The 13731-nt window shown below is 49.8% G+C and overlaps 6 non-coding genes across 6 annotated transcripts; all 6 read right to left on the reverse strand.

The window, feature by feature from the left end:
- Positions 1-2433: 2433 nt before the first annotated feature.
- Positions 2434-2506, reverse strand: Trnat-agu (transfer RNA threonine (anticodon AGU)). Its single transcript has one exon. It is a non-coding gene; the product is annotated as a tRNA-Thr (tRNA).
- A 2239-nt stretch (positions 2507-4745) lies between these two features.
- Trnat-agu (transfer RNA threonine (anticodon AGU)) lies at positions 4746-4818 on the reverse strand. The gene has a single exon. It is a non-coding gene; the product is annotated as a tRNA-Thr (tRNA).
- A 2705-nt stretch (positions 4819-7523) lies between these two features.
- Positions 7524-7596, reverse strand: Trnat-agu (transfer RNA threonine (anticodon AGU)). The gene has a single exon. It is a non-coding gene; the product is annotated as a tRNA-Thr (tRNA).
- Positions 7597-7989: 393 nt separating this feature from the next.
- On the reverse strand, positions 7990-8062 carry Trnat-agu (transfer RNA threonine (anticodon AGU)). Its single transcript has one exon. It is a non-coding gene; the product is annotated as a tRNA-Thr (tRNA).
- A 2730-nt stretch (positions 8063-10792) lies between these two features.
- Trnat-agu (transfer RNA threonine (anticodon AGU)) lies at positions 10793-10865 on the reverse strand. Its single transcript has one exon. It is a non-coding gene; the product is annotated as a tRNA-Thr (tRNA).
- A 2229-nt stretch (positions 10866-13094) lies between these two features.
- Trnat-agu (transfer RNA threonine (anticodon AGU)) lies at positions 13095-13167 on the reverse strand. The gene has a single exon. It is a non-coding gene; the product is annotated as a tRNA-Thr (tRNA).
- Positions 13168-13731: the final 564 nt, after the last annotated feature.

Genomic DNA, 13731 nt, shown 5'->3' on the forward strand with positions numbered 1-13731 from the left:
AAAATAAGGGCTGACAGTCAAGAAAACCTCGGAAAGCAAAGGGGAGGTTGTAGTGGGTCATAGAAACAGATGAAGAATTTTTTGAGTCGAAAAGAAAGAGGTGAAAAACTGCCCGCCGGGTGGGGTCCGAACCCACGTTCCCCAGAATACCGGTCTGGTGCGATAACCACTGCACCAGCGGCGAGGCTGTTTCCGCAGCACTTTTTCGGGTATTTGTGTTAAGGTATTTTTTTGTTTCCGGCACTTGGGGGTGGTAGCCTGCGCCACTGGGACTACTCGGGGTGAAGGGGGCCGTCTTTTTAACCCCCGGGTTGTGACTCGAGTGTCTAGGACATGTCGAGAGAAGTCGACCAGCATTGAACAATGTTAAGCTCCCTTTGGCACCAAGACTGCCAGAACAGAGGCCCTCTCTAAGCATGTAGGTTATCAGAAAATGGGAAATGAGGGGCTCCGTGAAATGAGACAGAAAATAAGCGCTGGCAGTCAAGAAAACTTCGGAAAGAAAGGGGAAGGTTGTAGTGGGTCATAGAAACAGAAGAAGAATTTTTTGAGTCGAAAAGAAAGTGGTGAAAAATGCCCGCCGGGTGGGATACGAACCCACGCTCTCCAGAATACCGGTCTGGTGCGATAACCACTACGCTACCGGCGGGGCTGTTTCCCTAGCACTTTCTCGGGTATTTATGTTAAGGTATTTTTTTGTTTCCTGTACTTGGGGGGGGGGGTAGCCAGTGCCACTCGGACTACTCGGGGTGAAGGAGACCTTCTTTTTAACCCCCGGGTCGTGAGTCGAGTCTCTAAGACATGTCGAGAGTAGTCGACCAGCGTTGAACCCTCTCAAGCTCCCTTTGGCACCAAGACTTCCAGAACCGAGGCCCTCGCTAAGCATGTAGCGAATCAGACAATGGGAAAAGAGGGGCTCCGTGAAATAAGACAAGAAAATAACGACTGGCAGTCAAGAAAACCTCGGAAAGCAATCGGGAGGTTGTAGTGGGTCATAGAAAGAGATGAAGAATTTTTTAGTCGAAAAGAAACAGGTGAAAAAATGCCCGCATGTTGGGATCTGAACCCACGACCTCCAGAATACTGGTATGGTGCGATAACCACTATGCTACCAGCGGGGCTGTTTCGCCAGAACTTTTTCGGGTATTTATGTGAAGGTATTTTTTGTTTCTAGCACTTGAGGGTGGTATCCAGCGCCACTCGAACTACTCGGGGTGAAGGGGACATTTTTTTTTACCTCCCGGGCCGTGACTCGAGTGTCCACGACATGTCGACAGTGGTCGACCAGCGTTGAACCCCCTTAGGCTCCCTTTGGCGCCAAGACTGCTAGAACACAGGCCTTCGTTAAGCATGCCGGGAATCAGAAAATGGGAAATGAGGGGCTCCGTGAAATAAGACAGAAAATAAGGGCTGACAGTCAAGAAAACCTCGGAAAGCAAAGGGGAGGTTGTAGTGGGTTATTGAAACAGATGAAGAATTTTTTTATTCGAAAAGAAAGTGGTGAAAAAATGCCCGCCGAGTGGGATCCGAACCCACGACCTCCAGAATACTGGTTTGGTGCGATAACCAATACGCTACCGGCGGGGCTGTTTCCCCAGCACTTTCTCGGGTATTTATGTTAAGGTATTTTTTGTTTCTTGCACTTGGGGGTGGTAGCCAGCGCCACTTGGACTACTCGGGGTGACTTCTTTTTCACTCTCGGGCCGTGACTCGAGTGTCTACGACATGTCGAGAGTGGTCGACCAGCGTTGAACATGCTTAAGCTCCCTTTGGCGCCAAGATTGCTAGAACAGAGGCCTTCGTTAAGCATGTAGCGAATCAGAAAAAGGGAAATGAGGGGCTCCGTGAAATAAGAAAGAAAATACGGGCTGACAGTCAAGAAAACCTCGGAAAGCAAAGGGGAGGTTGTAGTGGGTCATAGAAACAGATGAAGAATTTTTTTATTCGAAAAGAAAGTGGTGAAAAAATGCCCGCCGAGTGGGATCCGAACCCACGTTCCCCAGAATACCGGTCTGGTGCGATAACCACTGCGCCAGCGGCGGGGCTGTTTCCGCAGCACTTTCTCGGGTATTTGTGTTAAGGTATTTTTTTGTTTCCGGCACTTGGGGGTGGTAGCCTGCGCCACTGGGACTACTCGGGGTGAAGGGGGCCGTCTTTTTAACCCCCGGGTCGTGACTCGAGTGTCTAGGACATGTCGAGAAAGTCGACCAGCATTGAACAATGTTAAGCTCCCTTTGGCACCAAGACTGCCAGAACAGAGGCCCTCTCTAAGCATGTAGGTTATCAGAAAATGGGAAATGAGGGGCTCCGTGAAATGAGACAGAAAATAAGCGCTGGCAGTCAAGAAAACTTCGGAAAGAAAGGGGAAGGTTGTAGTGGGTCATAGAAACAGAAGAAGAATTTTTTGAGTCGAAAAGAAAGTGGTGAAAAATGCCCGCCGGGTGGGATACGAACCCACGCTCTCCAGAATACTGGTCTGGTGCGATAACCACTACGCTACCGGCGGGGCTGTTTCCCCAGCACTTTCTCGGGTATTTATGTTAAGGTATTTTTTTGTTTCCTGTACTTGGGGGGGCGTAGCCAGTGCCACTCGGACTACTCGGGGTGAAGGGGACCCCCGGGTCGTGAGTCGAGTCTCTACGACATGTCGAGAGTAGTCGACCAGCGTTGAACCCTCTCAAGCTCTCTTTGGCATTTGGCACCAAGACTTCCAGAACCGAGTCCCTCGCTAAGCATGTAGCGAATCAGACAATGGGAAAAGAGGGGCTCCGTGAAATAAGACAGAGAAATAAGGACTGGCAGTCAAGAAAACCTCGGAAAGCAATCGGGAGGTTGTAATGGGTCAGAGAAAGAGATGAATTTTTTTAGTCCAAAGGAAAGTGGTGAAAAAATGCCCGCAGGGGTTATCTGAACCCACGACCTCCAGAATACTGGTCTGGTGCGATAACCAATACGCTACTGGCGGGGCTGTTTCCCTAGCACTTTCTCGGGTTTTTGTGTTAAGGTATGTTTTTGTTTCCTGCACTTGGGGGTGGTAGCCAGCGCCACTTGGACTACTCCAGGTGACTTCTTTTTAACTCCCGGGCCGTGACTCGAGTGTCCACGACATGTCGAGAGTGGTCGACCAGCGTTGAACCCCCTTAGGCTCCCTTTGTCGCCAAGATTGCTAGAACAGAGGCCTTCGTTAAGCATGTAGCGAATCAGAAAATGGGAAAGGAGGGGCTCTGTGAAATAAGACAGAAAATAAGGGCTGACAGTAAAAAAAACCTCGGAAAGCAAAGGGGAGGTTGTAGTGGGTCATAGAAACAGATGAAGAATTTTTTGAGTCGAAAAGAAAGTGGTGAAAAAATGCCCGCCGGGTGGGATCCGAACCCACATTCTAAAGAATACCGGTCTGGTGCGATAACCACTATGATACCAGTGGCTCTGTTTCCCCAGAACTTTCTCGGGTATTTATGTGAAGGTATTTTTTTGTTTCCTGCACTGAAGGGGTTGTGCCCAGCGCCACTCGGACTACTCGGGGTGAAGGGGACATTTTTTTTTAACTCCCGGGCCGTGACTCGAGTGTCCACGACATGTCGAGAGTGGTCGACAAGCGTTGAACCCCCTTAGGCTCCCTTTGGCGCCAAGACTGCTAGAACACAGGCCTTCGTTAAGCATGTACGGAATCAGAAAATGGGAAATGAGGGGCTCCGTGAAATAAGACAGGAAATAAGGGCTACGAGTCAAGAAAACCTCGGAAAGAAAGGGGAGGTTGTAGTGGGTCATAGAAAGAGAAGAATTTTTTTAGTTAAAAAGAAAGTGGTGAAAAACTGCCTGCCGGGTGGGATCCGAACCCACGTTCCCCAGAATACCGGTCTGGTGCGATAACCACTGCGCCAGCGGCGGGGCTGTTTCCGCAGCACTTTCTCGGGTATTTGTGTTAAGGTATTTTTTTGTTTCCGGCACTTGGGGGTGGTAGCCTGCGCCACTGGGACTACTCGGGGTGAAGGGGACCGTCTTTTTAAACCCCAGGTCGTGACTCGAGTGTCTACGACATGTCGAGAGTAGTCGACCAGCATTGAACAATGTTAAGCTCCCTTTGGCACCAAGACTGCCAGAACAGAGGCCCTCTCTAAGCATGTAGGTTATCAGAAAATGAGAAATGAGGGGCTCCGTGAAATGAGACAAAAAATAAGCGCTGGCAGTCAAGAAAACTTCGGAAAGAAAGGGAGGTTGTAGTGGGTCATAGAAACAGAAGAAGAATTTTTTGAGTCGAAAAGAAAGTGGTGAAAAATGCCCGCCGGGTGGGATACGAACCCACGCTCTCCAGAATACCGGTCTGGTGCGATAACCACTACGCTACCGGCGGGGCTGTTTCCATAGCACTTTCTCGGGTAGTTATGTTAAGGTATTTTTTTGTTTCCTGTACTTGGGGGGGGTAGCCAGTGCCACTCGGAGTACTTGGGTTGAAGGAGACCTTCTTTTTAACCCCCAGGTCGTGAGTCGAGTCTCTACGACATGTCGAGAGTAGTCGACCAGCGTTGAACCCTCTCAAGCTCCCTTTGGCACCAAGACTTCCAGAACCGAGGCCCTCGCTAAGCATGTAGCGAATCAGACAATGGGAAAAGAGGGGCTCCGTGAAATAAGACAAGAAAATAAGGACTGGCAGTCAAGAAAACCTCGGAAAGCAATCGGGAGGTTGTAGTGTGTCATAGAAAGAGATGAAGAATTTTTTGAGTCGAAAAGAAACAGGTGAAAAAATGCCCACAGGGTGGGATCTGAACCCACGACCTCCAGAATACTGGTCTGGTGCAATAACCACTATGCTACCAGCGGGGCTGTTTCGCCAGAACTTTCTCGGGTATTTATGTGAAGGTATTTTTTTGTTTCCTGCACTTGAGGGTGGTAGCCAGCGCCACTCGAACTACTCGGGGTGAAGGGGACATTTTTTTTACCCCCGGGTCGTGACTCGAGTGTCTACGACATGTCGAGAGTAGTCGACCAGCGTTGAACCCTCTTAAGCTCCGTTTGGCACCAAGATTGCCAGAAAAGAGGCCCTCGCTAACCATGTAGCGAATAAAAAAATGGGAAATGAGGGGCTCCGTGAAATAAGACAGAAAATAAGGGCTGACAGTCAAGAAAACCTCGGAAAGCAAAGGGGAGGTTGTAGTGGGTCATTGAAACAGATGAAGAACTTTTTGAGTCAAAAAGAAAGTGGTGAAAAAATGCCCGCCGGGTGGGATCCGAACCCACAACCTCCAGAAAACTAGTTCGGTGCGATAACCAATATGCTACCGGCGGTGCTGTTTCCCCAGCACTTTCTCGGGTATTTATGTTAAGGTATTTTTTGTTTCTTGCACTTGGGGGTGGTAGCCAGCGCCACTTGGACTACTCGGGGTGACTTCTTTTTAACTCCCGGGCCGTGACTCGAGTGTCTACGACATGTCGAGAGTGGTCGACCAGCGTTGAACATCCTTAAGCTCCCTTTAGCGCCAAGATTGCTAGAACAGAGGCCTTCGTTAAGCATGTAGCGAATCAGAAAATGGGACATGAGGGGCTCCGTGAAATAAGAAAGAAAATAAGGGCTGACACTCAAGAAAACCTCGGAAAGCAAAGGGGAGGTTGTATTGGGTCATAGAAACAGATGAAGAATTTTTTTAGTCGAAAAGAAAGTGGTGAAAAATGCCCGCCGGGTGGGATACGAACCCACGCTCTCCAGAATACCGGTCTGGTGCAATAACCACTACGCTACCGGCGGGGCTGTTTCCCCAGCACTTTCTCGGGTATATATGTTAAGGTATTTTTTTTGTTTCCTGTACTTGGGGGGGGGGGGTAGCCAGTGTCACTCGGACTACTCGGGGTGAAGGGGACCCCCGGGTCGTGAGTCGAGTCTCTACGACATGTCGAGAGTAGTCGACCAGCGTTAAACCCTCTCAAGCTCTCTTTGGCATTTGGCACCAAGACTTCCAGAACCGAGGCCCTCGCTATGCATGTAGAGAATCAGACAATGGGAAAAGAGGGGCTCCGTGAAATAAGACAAGAAAATAAGGACTGGCAGTCAAGAAAACCTCGGAAAGCAATCGGGAGGTTGTAGTGGGTCATAGAAAGAGATGAAGAATTTTTTGAGTCGAAAACAAACAGGTGAAAAAATGCCCGCAGGTTGGGATCTGAACCCACGACCTCCAGAATACTGGTCTGGTGCGATAACCACTATGCTACCAGCGGGGCTGTTTCGCCAGAACTTTTTCGGGTATTTATGTGAAGGTATTTTTTTGTTTCTAGCACTTGAGGGTGGTATCCAGCGCCACTCGAACTACTCGGGGTGAAGGGGACATTTTTTTTACCTCCCGGGCCGTGACTCGAGTGTCCACGACATGTCGACGGTGGTCGACCAGCGTTGAACCCTCTTAGGCTCCCTTTGGCGCCAAGACTGCTAGAACACAGGCCTTCGTTAAGCATGCAGGGAATCAGAAAATGGGAAATGAGGGGCTCAGTGAAATAAGACAGAAAATAAGGGCTGACAGTCAAGAAAACCTCGGAAAGCAAAGGGGAGGTTGTAGTGGGTCATTGAAACAGATGAAGAATTTTTTGAGTCGAAAAGAAAGTGGTGAAAAAATGCCGGCCGAGTGGGATCCGAACCCACGACCTCCAGAATACTGGTTTGGTGCGATAACCAATACGCTACCGGCGGGGCTGTTTCCCCAGCACTTTCTCGGGTATTTATGTTAAGGTATTTTTTGTTTCTTGCACTTGGGGGTGGTAGCCAGCGCCACTTGGACTACTCGGGGTGACTTCTTTTTCACTCCCGGGCCGTGACTCGAGTGTCTACGACATGTCGAGAGTGGTCGACCAGCGTTGAACATCCTTAAGCTCCCTTTGGCGCCAAGATTGCTAGAACAGAGGCCTTCGTTAAGCATGTAGCGAATCAGAAAATGGGAAATGAGGGGCTCCGTGAAATAAGAAAGAAAATAAGGGCTGACAGTCAAGAAAACCTCGGAAAGCAAAGGGGAGGTTGTAGTGGGTCATAGAAACAGATGAAGAATTTTTTGAGTCGAAAAGAAAGAGGTGAAAAACTGCCCGCCGGGTGGGATCCGAACCCACGTTCCCCAGAATACCGGTCTGGTGCGATAACCACTGCGCCAGCGGCGGGGCTGTTTCCGCAGCACTTTCTCGGGTATTTGTGTTACGGTATTTTTTTGTTTCCAGCACTTGGGGGTGGTAGCCTGCGCCACTGGGACTACTCGGGGTGAAGGGGGCCGTCTTTTTAACCCCCGGGTCGTGACTCGAGTGTCTACGACATGTCGAGAGTAGTCGACCAGCATTGAACAATGTTAAGCTCCCTTTGGCACCAAGACTGCCAGAACAGAGGCCCTCTCTAAGCATGTAGGTTGTCAGAAAATGGGAAATGAGGGGCTCCGTGAAATGAGACAGAAAATAGGCGCTGGCAGTCAAGAAAACTTCGGAAAGAAAGGGGAAGATTGTAGTGGGTCATAGAAACAGAAGAAGAATTTTTTGAGTCGAAAAGAAAGTGTTGAAAAATGCCCGCCGGGTGGGATACGAACCCACGCTCTCCAGAATACTGGTCTGGTGCGATAACCACTACGCTACCGGCGGGGCTGTTTCCCCAGAACTTTCCCGGGTATTTATGTGAAGGTATTTTTTTGTTTCCTGCACTTAAGGGGTTGTGCCCAGCGCCACTCGGACTACTCGGGGTGAAGGGGACCTTCTTTTTAACCCCCGGGTCGTGAGTCGAGTCTCTACGACATGTCGAGAGTAGTCGACCAGCGTTCAACCCTCTCAAGCTCCCTTTGGCACCAAGACTGCCAGAACAGAGGCCCTCGCTAAGCATGTAGCGAATCAGAAAATGGGAAATGAGGGGCTCCGTGAAATAAGACAGAAAATAAGGGCTGACAGTCAAGAAAACCTCGGAAAGCAAAGGGGAGGTTGTAGTGGGTCATTGAAACAGATGAAGAATTTTTTGAGTCGAAAAGAAAGTGGTGAAAAATGCCCGCCGGGTGGGATACGAACCCACGCTCTCCAGAATACTGGTCTGGTGCGATAACCACTACGCTACCGGCGGGGCTGTTTCCCCAGCCCTTTCTCGGGTATTTATGTTAAGGTATTTTTTTGTTTCCTGTACTTGGGGGGGGGGGGGGGGCTAGCCAGTGCCACTCGGACTACTCGGGGTGAAGGGGACCTTTTTTTAAACCCCCGGGTCGTGAGTCCAGTCTCTACGACATGTCGAGTGTAGTCGACCAGCGTTGAACCCTCTAAAGCTCCCTTTGTCACCAAGACTTCCAGAACCGAGGCCCTCGCTAAGCATGTAGCGAATCAGAAAATGGGAAAAGAGGGGCTCCGTGAAATAAGACAAGAAAATAAGGACTGGCAGTCAAGAAAACCTCGGAAAGCAATCGGGAGGTTGTAATGGGTCAGAGAAAGAGATGAATTTTTTGAGCCCAAAAGAAAGTGGTGAAAAAATGCCCGCAGGGGGGGATCTGAACCCACGATCTCCAGAATACTGGTCTGCTGCGATAACCACTACGCTACCGGCGAGGCTGTTTCCCTAGCACTTTCTCGGGTTTTTGTGTTAAGGTATGTTTTTGATTCCTGCACTTAAGGGGTTGTGCCCAGCGCCACTCGGACTACTCGGGGTGAAGGGGACATTTTTTTTAACTCCCGGGCCGTGACTCGAGTGTCCACGACATGTCGACAGTGGTCGACCAGCGTTGAACCCGCTTAGGCGCTCTTTGGCGCCAAGACTGCTAGAACACAGGCCTTCGTTAAGCATGTAGGAAATCAGAAAATGGGAAATGAGGGGCTCCGTGAAATAAGACAGAAAATAAGGGCTGACAGTCAAGAAAACCTCGGAAAGCAAAGGGGAGGTTGTAGTGCGTCACTGAAACAGATGAAGAATTTTTTGAGTCGAAAAGAAAGTGGTGAAAAAACGCCCGCCGGGTGGGATCCGAACCCACGTCCTCCAGAATACCGGTCTGGTGCGATAACCACTATGCTACCAGCGGGGCTGTTTCCCCAGAACTTTCTCGGGTATTTATGTGAAGGTATTTTTTTGTTTCCTGTACTTGGGGGGGGGGGGGGTAGCCAGTGCCACTCGGACTACTCGGGGTGAAGGGGACCTATTTTAAACCCCCGGGTCGTGAGTCGAATTTCTACGACATGTCGAGAGTAGTCGACCAGCGTTGAACCCTCTTAAGCTCCGTTTGGCACCAAGACTGCCAGAAAAGAGGCCCTCGCTAACCATGTAGCAAATAAAAAAATGGGAAATGAGGGGCTCCGTGAAATAAGACAGAAAATAAGGGCTGACAGTCAAGAAAACCTCGGAAAGCAAAGGGGAGGTTGTAGTGGGTCATTGAAACAGATGAAGAACTTTTTGAGTCGAAAAGAAACTGGTGAAAAAATGCCCGCCGGGTGGGATCAGAACCCACGACCTCCAGAATACTGGTTTGGTGCGATAACCAATACGCTACCGGCGGGGCTTTTTCCCCAGCACTTTCTCGGGTATTTATGTTAAGGTATTTTTTGTTTCTTGCACATGGGGGTGGTATCCAGCGCCACTTGGACTACTCGGGGTAACTTCTCTTTAACTCCCGGCCGTGACTCGAGTGTCTACGACATGTCGAGAGTGGTCGACCAGCGTTGAACATCCTTAAGCTCCCTTTGGCGCCAAGATCGCTAGAACAGAGGCCTTCGTTAAGCATGTAGCGAATCAGAAAATGGGAAATGAGGGGCTCCGTGAAATAAGAAAGAAAATAAGGGCTGACAGTCAAGAAAACCTCGGAAAGCAAAGGGGAGGTTGTATTGGGTCATAGAAACAGATGAATTTTTTGAGTCCAAAAGAAAGTGGTGAAAAAATGCCCGCCGGGTGGGATCCGAACCCACGACCTCGAGAATATCGGTATGGTGCGACAACCACTACGCTACCGGCGGGGCTGTTTCCCCAGCACTTTCTCGGGTATTAAATAAAGGTATTTTTTTGTTTCCTGCACTTGGGTGGGGGGGGGGGTGTAGCCAGTGCCAATCGGACTACTCGGTGTGAAGGGGACCTTCTTTTTAACCCCCAAGTCGTGACTCGAGTGTCTACGACATGTCGAGAGTAGTCGACCAGCATTGAACAATGTTAAGCTCGCTTTGGCACCAAGACTGCCAGAACAGAGGCCCTCTCTAAGCATGTAGGGAATCAGAAAATGGGAAATGAGGGGCTCCGTGAAATGAGACCGAAAATGAGCGCTGGCAGTCAAGAAAACTTCGGAAAGAAAGGGGAGGTTGAAGTGGGTCAAAGAAAGAGAAGAAGAATGTTTTGAGTCGAAAAGAAAGTGGTGAAAAACTGCCCGCCGGGTGGGATACGAACCCACGCTCTCCAGAATACCGGTCTGGTGCGATAACCACTACGCTACCGGAGGGGCTGTTTCCACCGCACTTTCTCGGGTATTTATGTTAAGGTATTTTTTGGTTTCCGGCACTTGGGGGTGGTAGCCAGTGCCACTCGGACTACTCGGGGTGAAGGGGACCTTCTTTTTAACCCCCGAGCCGTGACTCGAGTGTCTACGACATGTCGAGAGTAGTCGACCAGCATTGAACAATGTTAAGCTCGCTTTGGCACCAAGACTGCCAGAACAGAGGCCCTCGCTAAGCATGTTGCGAATGAGAAATTGGGAAAAGAGGGGCTCCATGAAACAAGACAGAAAATAAGGGCTGGCAGTCAAGAAAACCTCGGAAAGCAAAGGGTGCTTGTAGTGGTTCACAGAAAGAGATGAAGAATTTTTTGAGTCCAAAAGAAAGTGGTGAAAAAATGTCCGCCGGGTGGGATCCGAACCCACGACCTCCAGAATACTGGTCTGGTGCGATAACCACTACGCTACCGGCGGGGCTGTTTCCCCAGCACTTTCTCGGGTATTTATGTTAAGGTATTTTTTCTTTCTTGCACTTGGGGGTGGTAGCCAGCGCCACTTGGACTACTCGGGGTGACTTCTTTTTAACTCCCCGGCCGTGACTCGAGTGTCTACGACATTTCGAGACTGGTCGACCAGCGTTGAACATCCTTAAGCTCCCTTTGGCGCCAAGATTGCTAGAACAGAGGCCTTCGTTAAGCATATAGCGAATCAGAAAATGGGAATGAGGGGCTCCGTGAAATAAGAAAGAAAATGAGGGCTGACAGTCAAGAAAACCTCGGAAAGCAAAGGGGAGGTTGTATTGGGTCATACAAATAGATGAATTTTTTTAGTCGAAAAGAAAGTGGTGAAAAATGCCCGCCGAGTGGGATACGAACCCACGCTCTCCAGAATACCGGTCTGGTGCGATAACCACTACGCTACCGGCGGGGCTGTTTCCCCAGCACTTTCTCGGGTATTTATGTTAAGGTATTTTTTTGTTTCCTGTACTGGGGGGGGGGGGGGGTAGCCAGTGCCACTCGGACTACACGGGGTGAAGGAGACCTTCTTTTTACCCCCGGGTCGTGAGTCGAGTCTCTACGACATGTCGAGAGTAGTCGACCAGCGTTGAACCCTCTCAAACTCCCTTTGGCACCAAGACTTCCAGAACAGAGGCCCTCGCTAAGCATGTAGCGAATCAGACAATGGGAAAAGAGGGGCTCCGTGAAATAAGACAAGAAAATAAGGTCTGGCAGTCAAGAAAACCTCGGAAAGCAATCGGGAGGTTGTAATGGGTCAGAGAAAGAGATGAATTTTTTGAGTCCAAAAGAAAGTGGTGAAAAAATGCCCGCAGGGGGGATCTGAACCCACGACCTCCAGAATACTGGTCTGGTGCTATAACCACTACGCTACCGGCGGGACTGTTTCCGCAGCACTTTATCGTGTATTTATGTTAAGGTATTTTTTGTTTCCTGCACTTGGGGGTGGTAGCCAGCGCCACTTGGACTACTCGGGGTGACTTCTTTTTAACTCCCGGGCCGTGACTCGAGTGTCCACGACATGTCGAGAGTGGTCGACCAGCATTGAACAATGTTAAGCTCCTTTTGGCACCAAGACTGCCAGAACAGAGGCCCTCTCTAAGCATGTAGGGAATCAGAAAATGGGAAATGAGGGGCTCCGTGAAATGAGACAGAAAATAAGCGTGGCAGTCAAGAAAACTTGGGAAAGAAAGGGGAGGTTGTTGTGGGTCATAGAAAGAGAAGAAGAATTTTTTGAGTCGAAAAGAAAGTGGTGAAAAATGCCCGCCGGGTGAGATACGAACCCACGCTCTCCAGAATACCGGTCTGGTGCGATAACCACTACGCTACCGGCGGGGCTGTTTCCCCAGCACTTTCTCGGGTATTTATGTTAAGGTATTTTTTGGTTTCCTGCAATTGGGGGTGGTAGCCAGCACCACTCGGACTACTCGGGGTGAAGGGGACCTTCTCTTTCACCCCCGGGTCGTGACTCGAGTGTGTACGACATGTCGAGAGTAGTTGACCAGCGTTGAACCCTCTTAAGCTCCCTTTGGCATCAAGTCTGCCAGAACAGAGGCCCTCGCTAAGCATGTAGTGAATCAGAAAATGGGAAAAGAGGGGCTCCGTGAAATAAGACAGGAAATAAGGGCTACGAGTCAAGAAAACCTCGGAAAGAAAGGGGAGTTGTAGTGGGTCATAGAAAGAGATGAATTTTTTGAGTCCAAAAGAAAGTAGTGAAAAAATGCCCGCAGGGTGGGATCTCAACCCATGACCTCCAGAATACTGGTCTGGTGCGATAACCACTATGCTACCAGCGGGGCTGTTTCGCCAGAACTTTCTCGGGTATTTATGTGAAGGAATTTTTTTGTTTCCTGCACTTGAGGGTGGTAGCCAGCGCCACTCGGACTACTCGGGGTGAAGGGGACATTTTTTTTAACTCCCGGGCCGTGACTCGAGTGTCCACGACATGTCGAGAGTGGTCGACCAGCGTTGAACCCCCTTAGGCTCCCTTTGGCGCCAAGATTGCTAGAACAGAGGCCTTCGTTAAGCATGTAGCGAATCAGAAAATGGGAAATGAGGGGCTCCATGAAATAAAACAGAAAATAAGGGCTGGCAGTCAAGAAAACCTCGGAAGCAAAGGGGAGCTTGTAGTGGGTCATAGAAAGAGATGAAGAATTTTTTGAGTCGAAAAGAAACAGGTGAAAAAATGCCCGCCGGGTGGGGTCCGAACCCACGACCTCCAGAATACTGGTCTGGTGCGATAACCACTACGCTACCTGCGGGGCTGTTTCCTCAGCACTTTCTCGAGTATTGGTGTTAATGTATTTTTTGGTTTCCGGCACTTGGGGGTGGTAGCCAGCGCCACTCAGACTACTCGGGTGAAGGGGACCTTCTTTTTAACCCCCGGGTCGTGACTCGAGTGTCTACGACATGTCGAGAGTAGTCGGCCAGCATTGAACAATGTTAAGCTCCCTTTGGCACCAAGACTGCCAGAACAGAGGCCCTCGATAAGCATGTTGCGAATCAGAAATTGGGAAAAGAGGGGCTCCATGAAAGAAGACAGAAAATAAGGGCTGGCAGTCAAGAAAACCTCGGAAAGCAAAGGGTGCTTGTAGTGGGTCACAGAAAGAGATGAAGAATTTTTTGAGTCCAAAAGAAAGTGGTGAAAAAATGCCCGCAGGGGGGTATCTGAACCCACGACCTCCAGAATACTGGTCTGGTGCGATAACAACTACGCTACCGGCGGGGCTGTTTCCCTAGCACTTTCTCGGGTTTTTGTGTTAAGGTATGTTTTTGTTTCCTGCACTTGGGGGTGGTAGCCAGCGCCACTTGGACTACTCGGGGTG

The sequence above is a fragment of the Haemaphysalis longicornis genome, unplaced genomic scaffold (genome assembly GCF_048455015.1).
Source record: "Haemaphysalis longicornis isolate Haplotype H1 unplaced genomic scaffold, Haemaphysalis longicornis Haplotype H1 scaffold_11, whole genome shotgun sequence".
NCBI lineage: Eukaryota > Metazoa > Arthropoda > Arachnida > Ixodida > Ixodidae > Haemaphysalis > Haemaphysalis longicornis.